This window comes from Microcaecilia unicolor, chromosome 7, assembly GCF_901765095.1.
Source record: "Microcaecilia unicolor chromosome 7, aMicUni1.1, whole genome shotgun sequence".
Taxonomy (NCBI): domain Eukaryota; kingdom Metazoa; phylum Chordata; class Amphibia; order Gymnophiona; family Siphonopidae; genus Microcaecilia; species Microcaecilia unicolor.
The window spans coordinates 223,856,904-223,869,862 of NC_044037.1; the positions used below are offsets into that span (position 1 = coordinate 223,856,904).

Genomic DNA, 12,959 nt, shown 5'->3' on the forward strand with positions numbered 1-12,959 from the left:
GCTGTAGAGGCCCCTAGTGCTTTTTGTGTACAATAAGGGAGCAATCCTACAAGAGCACACCTGACAATGAGCAATAGGAGCATATAATATTTATTTATGACATTTATGCCCCACGTTATCCCAGCAACCTGAGTTCACTGTGGCTCACAACCCAGTTAATTAAGGCTAAAGTACACAAAAATAAAGAGAATACAACTATATTATACAATATTACAAAGAATTAAAAAAAAATTAAAACAAACACTACAATGGCTGGAGCAGACAGGGAGACAGAAAGGTAAGAGCAATCACATCAGCCTAAACTGGAAGATCAGGGACCGCTTCCTGAAATCTGCGGAACAGGAAGTTCTTTAGCATTTTTCGAAATGCCATGTCATCACATTGCCCACGGACAGATTTAGGTAAGGAATTACAACGTCTAGCGCCCTGATAAGCAAATCCTGCTTAAAGAACTAACTTGTATACAATTTTCTTACTGCTCTCATGCTTTTCTATTTGCTACGTAAGCCACATTGAACCCAAGTTCTACTCAGACTAATGTGGGACATATATATATATATATATATAAAATGAATAAATATAAAATAACCGTAAATAATTCTGAGCCCCTAGAACAGCATTACGTGATGAAAGGTCAACAAGAGGTTGCATATAGTCAAGGGGCATACCAAACAATACCTGGTAGATAAGAACACAAAGTTTGAAATTGATCCTAGCTTTAATTGTGAGCTAATACAGCTTAGATAACAGTGATGCCCTATCAAAATGAGAAACTTTACAGACAAGCCTAGCTACAGTGTTTTGGGCAGTTTGGAGTTTCTTCAGCAACTGTTCCCTACACCTAGCATAGATCACATTGCAATAGTTAGATGAAGACAAAACAAGCATCTGGACCAGGAGTCTGAAGGTGACAGCAGAGAAGAAGGATCATAACCTCCTTAACTACCAAATGATATTAAAGGACTTGGCCACAACAGAGGAGACCTGGGCCTCAAGAGATAGATGCTGATATACCACCAACCCCCAGCAGCCTCAATGCTGACTCCAAAGGGTAAGATACCTGGTCAATAGTAAAACTCTCTAAAGGGGTGAGATCAAAAGGATTAGTGAGAACCAAGTATTTGGTTTTGCCTTTATTTAATTTTAATTTGAAAGCTGATGTCCAAGATTCCATCAGATCTAAGCTGGATTTAACCAATAGCTGAATAGCTTGAAAGTCATGCGCAAAAGGGATATAAATCGTGACATCACCTGTACGAAATAAAAGGATGATACCCCTTGTCCTTCTAGAATACCAGCAAACCCCAGTATCAGAATGTCTAACATTTATGCAACCACAGTTACAGCAGCCATAGACCTGGTATAACTGAGAACACATAAATGCGGATGAAACATGTATAACCATAAGTTACTTGCATATTAGGAGCCGCGCCCATGCCTCCACCTATATACCCCCTTGTTGTTATGTGCTACAGCACTTATACACACCCTTAGGGTGCTTATGCATATAAGTACTAATTTTCTCTGCATTTACATGTGCAAGGAGTGTGTGACTACAGGCACTTAGTTACAGGGGTGGACTCAGGGGCGTAGCCACGGGCGGGCCTGGACGGGCCCAGGCCCAGCCTCTTTCCCTACAGGCCCGCCCACACAACACAGACCTGCCAAGTCTCCCACGAAACACATGGCGCCAGCTCCCATTCCTGGCCAATGCTGCTTCTCCTGTTGAGCAGTAGCGGCTGTTACAAAAACAAAAACAGCTAATTAAACCACCAGAAATGTTTTTAAAAAGCAAGCGCGGCACTGCAGGCAGCCATCAGGCATTGGCTGTCAGCTCTGCAGCCACTCCTCTTGCCTCTCATGTCACTGTCCCTGGAGCAGAACCCCGGAGGAGCGCAGCGACTTGAGAGGCGAAAGGAGCGGCTGAAGAGCCGACAGCCAATGCCTGATGGCTGCCTGCGGTGCCACGCTTGCTTTTTAAAAACATTGGACTTGAGGGCGGCTAAAGAGGTGTGGAAATTTTTCCAAATAAGCAATGAAGCCAACAAATGGGTGTTGCAGTAATTTAAGCTTTGCTGCTTTTAGAGAGCATAGTGAATACAATACCACACTGGTAGAATAGGTGTGAGAGATTCTGCTTCTGGCTTTTTCAACACCATCTAGTGTCCTTTCCACTGCAGACATTTTATGAGGGATAGTGATGCTGTAAAATTATTTCTGCTTTTCCAAATGTCTTTTGTTGAAGGTTAAGTATTAGCAATCACCAAACGAGAGACTCGTGGATTCAGATTTAGAATGACCTCTATCCTGATAGTGTGAGAGAGTATTTTGAAACAATATTGCTTCTTGTTATGCATTTAAGTGCATTCGTACTTCTTAAGTACTGTTGTTCATAGACCACCACATCACCCCAAATTGGCAGTCTAGCTACGCCACTAGTCTGACCACTGGGACAACAGGGCAGTGCCTGAGGGTGCACAACAGTAGGGGATCCACCCTCCCCTAGATTCCAGCTAGTTTAATCACTAGGGGCCCAGATCACTGTCAGTCCACTCCACCTCACCCCCTAATTCTATAAATTTGAATGCACAATTTTACACTCAACATGCAAAGTTGTGCACATGAGTTATGTGCATAACAATCTATTAAATAAGCTGCTAATTGGAATGAACCAATCATTGACTATAAATGGTATTGATTGGTGGTAATTAGCAGTAATGTGCATTGCCTTGATTTAGCATCTTAAAAAAAAAAGGTGGTTTGATAGAATATTAATAAATTATAACTGTCCTAACTCAGTAAACTGTGCATAGAATCCACAGCTTGCAACTGCAGGGGAGGGCATGGGCAGGTCAGGGGTGGGCCAGCACTTCAACACACACATTATAGAATACTAGCAGTTAAGCACAAGCATTTACACAAGCTATTGAGCTACTGTGTTCACGCCTAAAGTTAGATGCACAACTGCAGACTTACACTAGCATTCTATAATGGCAATTTCATGCATAATTGACAGTATAGAATTCACACTTAGCACACATCATCCATCCCAGCACCTAATTTTAAACGATCTACAGAGAATGATGCCCTATATGCATAGATTGTGACTCCACCGGACCTCTAACCCCCATCCCGTGTCTGGGTGGGGGGAGGAGAAGGGAGAAGACCACTAGGCTACCAGAGAAACTTGTCCGGGAGGGGGGTTAGGGGGGCTGGAGCCCTCCTGTTTAGCAGGTGTAGGTTTTGTTTTTGTTTTTTTGACAGCCTGTTCCTGTCAAACAACTTTGTCAGACAATTGTGCCAAGGCATAATCCTCCCACAGCTGTCCCCAGATGATCAAAACTAATAGTGTGCATAGATTTGCATGCTATTAGTTTTTATCATGATGGCTTTAATCCCCTGCGCTGTTCCGGCGCTAATTTTCCAGCACTGTTCGGAACAGCGCGGGGGAATTTGATCATCGGGGCCATTGTGATCAGAGCGGGTGCAAAGTACTGGATGCCCTAGGCTAGCATTTCCCAACCTTTTTGCACTCATGGACCTGCAAATTGGCTAAGAAACTCTTTGTGAACCGGAATACCCTCCTCCCCCTCACTGTCCATCTCCTCCCTACTCAATTTACAAAATAAAAATACCTGAGCTGATAGGGATGGACACAGAGAAGAACACCTTTCAAGTTGAAGACCTCTTCCCGATGGTGCCAAAAACACTGATCTCCTCCTCGGCAGACAGTGGCAGTTCCTTGAGCCACTAACAGTGGCACATACCCTGAAAACTGACCATGCTCTGTTGTGGTGTTGGGGTCTTGGGGAGCTGCCACACACTGCCAAGGTGGAGAGCAGCGTTTTCGGCACCGAGGGGAGGCTTTGGCTGGCGGGGTATGGGTTTCCAGACAACTACTGCAAAAATTAGCTTGTTTTGCACAGACTGGTCAAACATTTTGCAGACCAGTAACAGTTGGGAAATGCTGCCCTAGGCAAACCTTCAGCCTTAACCCCCCCCCCCCCCAAATTAATTTTCAGCCCCCTAGCTTGCAGCCCCTGCCCCCAAAGTTTTTGATAATTAAATTCAACAATCATGATCATCACATATAAATTCTACAGAAATGCAGGTTACAGTAGGTGCTGATAGTTCTTTTATTTTGTGTGACTGTGGGGATCTCTGTTTTGCTTTCACTGCAGCTGCTCTTTGCTGCCCCAGGCAACTGCCTAGTCTTGCCTAATGGTTGTGCTGGCCCCGACTGTGCTACTTTGCTGTGTTCATTGAACCGCTACTTGGGCACAATTTATGGCAAAGCTTCTAAGAAACTGAAGATGAATAGTAACATAGTAAGTGACAGCAGATAGAGACCTGAACAGTCCATCCAGTCTGCCCAACAGTCCACTCATTATCAGTTCATGATTAAATCAGTAATGAGTGTGATGTAAAATACTTTATCATAGTCTTTCTTTGGCATTTCTGGGACATAGACCACAGAAGGCCGCCCAGTCCTGTCCTTGTATTCCAACTACTGGAGTTGCTGTCAAAGCCCACCTGCCTTGTCATTTGTGGGACACAGACTGTAGAAATGTTTGCCCAGCACTGTCCTCATGTTCCACCCACTGCAGTTGCAGTCGAAGCCCTTTCCAGCCCATCCTAAACTGGATTGCCATATATGGGACACAGATTAGATCTGTATAGTAGTGCACAGCCCTGCCACTGAGCTTTTGAGACAGCAGAATCTTGAAATCTTAACTCTTCAACAGCAATACACTCAGTGTGTTGGCATTTGCAATCAGTTTTCCAGGGCAGCAGTGTAGGTCACAACTAAAGGCACTCAAACAAAAACTGCCAATAAAGCATTCAGGGAGACAATTGTGGTGTTGGCTTGTCCTTGGTTAGCCACCCCAAAGTAACTTGTAATCTGTTTGGCTCTCCATTCCATGGCTATGCACAGCATTATTCAATATGCTGATTCCCAATATAACAGAAAATGTTTGCATAGTTTCTCTTGATGTCCTTGAGCAGCAGGCTCAAATCCACTGAAATCTTGTGACTCTTGCTCACATCATGTGTGAGAATCAGCAGCTTCTTATTGTGGGTGACCCAGTACTGCTGTATAGGATACTCTCAGGTTATGCTACATTTCTAAATTCCTTTCCTTGAACAAAGTTAAATCCAAAGCAGTTCTAGAACAAAATAATACAAAAAGTACAATAGGTACATAAAACAATGGTACAATAAATACATTATAGCAATGTAATACATCAATAAATACACAACAATACACTCAACCCTTGATTTAACAGACCCCGATAAAACAGATTTCGGATTTAATGTTCAAGATTTGTTTTAAGCGTAAATTGCCAGTGGCTATGTTTGCATTAAATGACAGTGCTAACATTAGTTATTTGATAGTCATGGCTGAGATTAAAGAATTCAGAAGCAGCAGAATTCCAAAACAAAACAATTGTTATTTATATATATGTAAAGTGTATATTTCTTAATGTGTCATATGTAATGTTCTTGTATATAGCTAAATTTGTGCTTTTTTATAATACTAGTAAAAGAGGCCCGTTTCTGAGCAAATGAAACGGGCGATAGCAAGGTTTTTGTCGCCAACACCCCCCCTCCCTGCCCAACCCCTTCGTTGTTGTGCCATTGCTCCGCCCTCAACGTGATGACATTTGACGTGAGGGCGGGGCCCGGAGCGATTTCGCAACCCCCCCGCCTCCCTCCCTGTGAACCCCTTCATTGTTCTGCCATCAAGGTTTTCGTCGGCAACACCCCCCTCCCTGCCTCCCTCCCTCCCTGCCAACCCCTTCGTTGTTGTGGCATTGCTCCGCTCTCAACGTCATGACGTTTGACGCAAGGGCGGGGCCCGTAGCGATTTCCCACCCCCCCGCCTCCCTCCCTGCCAACCCCTTAGTTGTTCTGCCATTGCTCCGCCCTTGAGGGCGGGGCCCGGAGCGATTTTGGTGGCTTCACCACCACGAACCTTCAAACCTTTTTGAAGGAAGTCAGGGCTTGGCTTCACTGACGTCACTGTCTTCAGAACGTTGAGGGTGAGTTTTATATATATAGATGATGATTGTATTGCATTGCAAAATATAAAATGTAATATTTAGTGGACTTTTGGTTTTGCATAGATACAATTTAACAGACACCTCCTCCCCTTCCTCCCCTCCCAATTAGTCCTTTAAATCTAGGGTTGACTGAACACATATTACCAGTCTATTAGAAAGGATCTTTAGTTAAAACAAATTTTTTTATGTATTACAGATTTTATTAACACCCAGATTGTATATCATGGGCCCAACAACTCCGTGACTGTGCTGCCCACCACTATGCCAGAGACATGTTTGATTCCCAGACCAGGGTTTTACTCCCCTGACCAGCTAGGACAGAAAATTCTAGTTCTGTAACTGGGGTGCTACCATACCGAAGCACCTGGGTCTGATTCCTGGTTTAGTTTTTTCTATACCTTGGATGGGCTGGGAATGATGCTGAAGCACTGTATACAACACTTGGAGAAAAGGGTGACCCTAGAGTAAGAACGGACCTGAAAATTGGGGAAACCTAGATAACAACAGTAGCATCTGGAAAAGCAAACGCACAGTATACACAGAAACAGAAAGTGACAGCAGATAAAGACCTTATGGCCTATCCATTCTGCCCATCCATAGTATCTACTATATGTGTCTCTCCCTTAGAGATCTTACATGTTTGTCCCATATCTTTTCCCTTAGAGATTCTATGTGCTTCTCCCATGCATTCTTGAATTTGGATACAATCTTTGTCTCCTCCGCCTCCTCTACTGGAAGGCCATTCCAGACATCCAACACCTTTTCCATAAAGAAGCATTTCTTCAGATTACTCCTGAGCAGTGGCAGCTCTACCATTAGGCCACCTAAGGCAGGGGCCTCAGGTGGCACTCTTTTGAAGCCGCATCCACCCCTTGCCTGCTGCACTCTGGCATCGCCCCCTCACTCTTCTTTTCCCAAATTTACCTTCTTTTCTTGCTTTCCAAAAGTCAGGGCGGCAGCAGTTCTCATACACTGCCCTGACACCAATCCCTTCTCTCTTACGGCCTGCCTCTCTGATGTACTTCCTGTTTCCTTGGCGGCGGGGTGGGCCCGCAGTAGAGAGAAGGAGCGTATGGGAACTACTGCCACCCCAACTTTTGGAAAGCCAGAAAAGAAATTAAATTTGAGGAAGGAAGGAAGGAAGGCGGGGGGGGGGGGGGGGGGGAGATGTCAAATGGGGGGGGGGGGGGGGCAGCAGCAGACCATCTCCTCACTTCAGGCGGCAGACTTTCTTGGGCTGCCCCTGCTCCTCAGTCTGTTCCCTTTCACCTTCATCCCATGTCCCCTCATTCCCGATTTTCCTTTCAGTTGAAATAGACTTGCCACCTATGAATTTATGTCACAAAAGTGCCTCTATCATATTTCCTGTCTCCCGCCTTTCTTCAAAAGAATACTTATTAAGTCTCCATACACTTTCTGACGAAGACCTCTGAACATTTTAGTAGCCATCCTCTGAACCAATTCCATCCTGTTTATATCCTTTTGAGGGAGCAGTCTCCATAATTGTACACAGTACTCTAAATGTAAATAGAACAAAGAAAAACCCACCACAATAGCAATGTTAGACTCTGGAAAGTTCCACAGCAAGCAGTATACTGGCTTTGGGCATTATGAGCACCTGTATTTTATTCTGGTTTATATGTTCTTGTCATGTGATAATGTTGATATTTCTGTGTCTTTATTTTCTCTCTGTGTTTTGTCATGTGGTAACTATTTGTTGTTTTTAAGCAATGTTTGTTAGTATATTTTATTATTATATGTTGGGTTATAACCCGCCTCAGAGTACGGCAGAACATAGACAGATAGATAAAACAAATTGTAAGCCACACTGATGAGTAGCGACAATGAGAGTGCTACACTGGAGGGACAAACCATAGGTTTTGGGGTGTGTGCAGGGAATGAGCTGGAGGTAGCAAGAGTATACAGCTGCACGACACAGGTTGTGGGGTACTGAGCCAAGAATGGGAGGGCCTGTGCCCATCCAGATGCACCTGTAGCTATGCCACATGAGACAGGCTGTGGGTGCTGAGGCAAGCCAGGTATCCGGAAGAAAGGAATGCAAAGCTCATGTGCCGATCATGTGTGGCCAGGAAATGATTATCTGGTGGAAGGGTGAGCGGGAGGAAGGTAGAACGGAGAGAGTGGGAAGATGGTGAGAAGGGCTGGAGAAAGAGAGAAGCTGCAGAAGATGAGGAGAAAGGGGGGGATCCTGGCTGAGAGCAGAAATAGGGAAGATGCTGGAAGGAAGAGTAGGGAGAGAAACAGGAGGAGAGATATTGAAGGATGGGGAGAGAGACGGGGGACATGATGAATGGAAAAGGGTAGAAAGAGAGAGAGAAACTGGATGGAAAGAAGGGGATAGGGAAAGAGACACTGGACACTGGATGGAAGGATCGGGAGAGGGGGTAGACAGATGGAAGGATAAGGAGAGAAAGAGGGAAGACAGAAGGATGGGGAGAAAAAGAGAGAAGACACTGGATAGAAGGATAGGGAGTGAGAGGAGAGATGGATGAAAGGATGCAGAGAGAAAGGGGAGAAACTGGAAGGATGTGGAAAGAGAAAAAGGGGACACTGAACAGAAAAGGGTAGAGAGATAGAGAGACACTGGATAGAAGGAGAGAGAGAGACACTAGATGGAAGGATCAGGAGAGAGGGTAGATAGGTGGAATGATGGGGACAGAAAGAGGGAAGACGCTGGATGGAAGGGTAGGGAGAAAAGAAGACGCTGGATGGAAGGATGCAGAAAGAAAGAGGGGAGACACTGGGAGGATGGGGAGAGAAATAGGGGAGCTGCTGGATGGAAAGGGGGAGAGGACAGAGTAGTGAAAGACTGGAGAATAAGAGGAAGGGGCATGTGGAGGACAAGATGAAAAGCTATAGGTGATGAATGGACAGGAAACCCTGGCAAGAGAAAGACGAAGGAAAGCAGAATCAAGAGACTGGGAGCAACACAATTAGAAAAAGTAAATGGTCAGACAACAAAGGTAAAGAAAATAATGTTATTTTAAATTTAGGATAAAGTAATGTGTTAGCTGTGTTAATAAAGTTTAATAATGCAAATAACACACAAAGTAGAAAATAAGGTGATACCTTCACTGATTTTAAAACATTTTTGATTAGCTTTCAGAGACCAACACTTCCTTCCTTGGGTCAGGAGAGGATACCATAACAGCATTATACTGGCCTGAGGCAGGAGGTTTTGGCCTCTGAAAGCTAATTGAAAAGGGTATTAGGCTATTAAATAAAATATTTTCTGAAGTGGCCACCGGTTTGAGGTGTGCCAGCCAGGGGCGTTTCAGCTCAGGCCCGCCCACCCAGCTGATCTCTCCAGACTCGCAGGTTCGAACTGGCGAGCGGCGGCACTAAAAGCATAAAGCAGCCAAGCTCTTCGATGCCATCCTTCGCTTCCAGGCTACCTAGTAACATCGCGTCACGCGATTCGCGTAAGGCTGCATTCTTCTTCCGCCGCTTCTGACGCAACTTCCGGGCGGGACGAGTTCACATCACGACGCGTTGAGGAAGGCCATGGTGGGGTTGAATCCACGAAGGAAGCGGTTTAGTTAGTGCTGGGACGGGGACGGGGATGGCGATGTAATCAAATTAGAGGGACCGCTGGGAGGGAGAGGGACACACGCTGCATTGGGGGGGGGGGGGGGGAGAGACTGGCTAGACTGGAGGAGAGAAGGAGAAGTAAGAGGGAGAGACTGAGAGTGACTGTACTGGAGGAAAGGAAGAGAGAGGGATGTGGGGGTCGGGGAGAGAGAGAGAGAGAGAGAGACAGTCTGAGATTGATTGGAGGAGAAGAAGAGGGGGAAAACACTGGAGGGGAGAGCTGGAGGGGAGGGAGAGAAAGTGGAAAAGTGCAGGGGAGAGCCAGGGACATGGAAGAGAGCAGGGGAGAGCCAGGGTCATGGAAAAGAGCAGGGAAGAGCTAGAGAGAGATGGGGAGAGAAAGAGGGGCGATGGAAAAGAGCAGGGGAGAGCCAGGGACGTGGAAAAGAGCAGGGGAGAGCCAGAGAGAAGATGCTGGATGGAAGAGGGGTACAGAGAGAGAGATGAGTGAAAAGATGGGTAGAGAAAGAGGGGACATGGGCAGGAGAGAGAGAGAGAAACTGCTGGGGAGAAACTGGGGGAGACCCTAGCTGTCAGACGGAGAAATGCAGAATGAAAGGAGGGAGAAAGAGGGAAAATGCTGGAAGGAAGGGGCAGAAAGAGGGAAGACACTGGACAGAAGGGTAGGGAGGGAAAGAGGAAAGACACTGGAAGGATGGGGAGAGAGGATATGCTGAATGGAAAAGGGTTGAGAGAGAGAGAACTGTTTAGAAGGAAGGGGAGTTAGAGGGAGACAATGGACGGAAGGATTGGGAGAGGGTAATGGGTAGAAGGATGGCGAGAGAAAGAAGGATGACACTGGATGGAAGGGTAGAAGAGAAAGAGGGAAGGTGCTGGACATAGATGGAGGGAAGGGCAGTGGAGAGAGGATGGTTGCTGGACATGGGTGGATGGAGGGGAGGGCAGGGAGAGAATTGTTGGACATGGATGGAGGGGAAGGAAGACAGAGGAAGGAGATGCACATGGATGGAGGGGAAGGGAGAGAGAAGAAATGCTGACATGGATGGAGGGGAGGGAAGAGAGAGGAAGGAGGTGATATGAGGGAAAAGAAAGAAAAGAGAAAAACTGCACATGGATAGAGAAAGTAGGCAGAAGCTGGATCCACTGGACAGTCAAGTCTGCGGAGGACCCAGCTTTTACTTACGGATGTAGAGCAAGAAATGAAGAAGAAAGGAGGAAAGTAAAGAAATAAATGGAAAGGAAGCCCTGGAAAAAGAGTTAAGAGGACAGATAGCAGCAGAATCAGATACTGGGCCAGCATGATCAGAAAAACAAAGTCACCAGACAACAAAGGTAGAAAAAATCATTTTATTTTCATTATAGTGTTTGGAATATGTCCACTTTGAGAATCAGGTGCTCAACATTAAAAGTTGATATTTATTTATTTATTTACTTATTTATGGCATATTATCCCACATTAAACATGAATTAGATTGGAACCTGGGCTCATTTATTTTTTTTTTTCCTGGAGAGAGTAATGCATTGCCTCCCCCCCTCCCAGGCTCTCTCCCCGGCTATAGCCAGCTCTGCAATTTTGAGGGGGGGGGGGGGGGGGGGGGGGGGGGGGGGGGAGCAGAGGTGGACCGGGGAGAGAGCCTGTTGTTAAACATTTACCAGCAAACCACTGTCTAGTGCCCACCCATCCAACCTGTTGGCCCACCCAAAAATTGACTTCTGGCTACGCCACTGGTGCCAGCAGGTGGAGCCATGTAGAGTGGGTGGAGCCAAAGCAAAGTGGGGCAGGGCTGAGGGCATGTACAAAAATCTCCCTCTCAAAAATTGGGACCCCTTGGCAGCTCTGTGTATTTGTAAGGATATATACCATGTATATGAAGAAAGAATAGACAAAATGATATTACAATTTGTAGTGTTATGGGGCAGGGGCTAGGACAGAACTGGGGGTGGGGTCTGGGGTGGAGCTTAGGTACCCCCAAACAACAAGGTTCCCCTGCCTTTATAAATGTATTTTATTATTGCTATTATTATTGTATAAGTTATTTTCTGCACCACTAGCTCTTATCTTTATGCTCAAATTCATATCCATTTAAATTGCTACACTCATTATACATGGATAAAGTGGTGCGATTCCCTGTAAGTCTATTTTAAAGCACTGAAGCAGAGATTAAAAAATAAAACCAAACAAAAAGAATAAAATGATACTATTTTTTATTAATTGGTTTTAAGTTATATTCAAAGCAGCTTAATTTCGTGCTCTATAACTCACGCTGGCCCACAGTCTGACTTTAATTATTATGCATAAAATTATTTGTAGAACCGGCGCAAGTAAAAAAAAAAAAAGAAGAAAATAGCTGTCGGTGCATTATTTAACACTTAGGGGGTCTTTTACTAAAGATTAGCTCGTTATCTGCAAGCAGGTCCCATTTTATTCCTATGGGTCCTGCTGCAGATAACTCGAGCTAATCTTTAGTAAAAGACCTCCTTACTACCTTGGTGGCAAACAGCACCGTGCAACAAGTCCTACCAGTCCTCGCTTCAATAATTCAACCTAGCCGCACTTGCTCGTTCTGCTCAAACTGATTACACGACGTATCAGAAGGCATCACCACCTGATGTCCCGGCACGTGGATGCGGCGACCTCCACTTATAGCGCTCTGGCTAAACGTGGAGATCGGCGAACGCCACACGCAAAGAGGTTTTTAATAGACCGCCTTGTGCTGGCACGTGGGTATGTCAGTGTGTCATAAATCTTCCCCCATAGACCACTCTACTCTCCTCTGACGCAACTTCCTTTTTCCGGCAAGGCGGGATGCCTTAGAGGGGGAGAGACGGGGTATGAGTATGAGAGAAGTTGTGTTATAGGGGACGGGGCGCCAGAGAAGGAACGCTGTGGAATTGTTGGTGGGCGACCTCAGGTATGAGTTTGACGGGGAAGGGAGAGTAGCGGATCGCGAACAAGGAAGAGAGTGGAAGGTAAAGGGAGAGATGGCAGATCATGGGGAGATCAGTCCCCTGATCCCCGAATGCGTGTGACAATGTGCGGATAGCCGAATGCATATGACTTGGTATTTTTGTAAGAAAAAAATTCTCTATTTTCTTGGTTATTTCTAATTTGGATGTTTTACTTCAGTGTTTCCCCAAGGCCAGTCCTGGCTCCTTGCCACTGTCAGTCAGGTTTTCAGGATATCCACAATGAATATGCATGAGCTTGATTTGCATATATGGCCTCTATTATATGCAAATCTCTCATGCATATTCATTGTGGGTATCCTGAAAACCTGATTGGCAAGTCTTACTCCAGGACAACTTCTGTCTTACTCCAGG

The 12,959-nt window shown here is 45.5% G+C and overlaps 1 protein-coding gene across 6 annotated transcripts in view; it reads left to right on the plus strand.

Annotated features, from left to right (window-relative positions):
- Positions 1 to 12,330: 12,330 nt before the first annotated feature.
- GPR155 (G protein-coupled receptor 155) overlaps positions 12,331 to 12,959 on the plus strand; it is a 65,240-nt gene continuing 64,611 nt past the window's right edge. For 3 of the 6 annotated variants that reach the window (XM_030209111.1, XM_030209116.1, XM_030209117.1), the window contains exon 1: positions 12,414 to 12,550. The gene's annotated coding sequence lies outside the window, so the exon portion shown is untranslated. The other 3 variants (XM_030209115.1, XM_030209114.1, XM_030209113.1) reach the window with 3 other exon arrangements.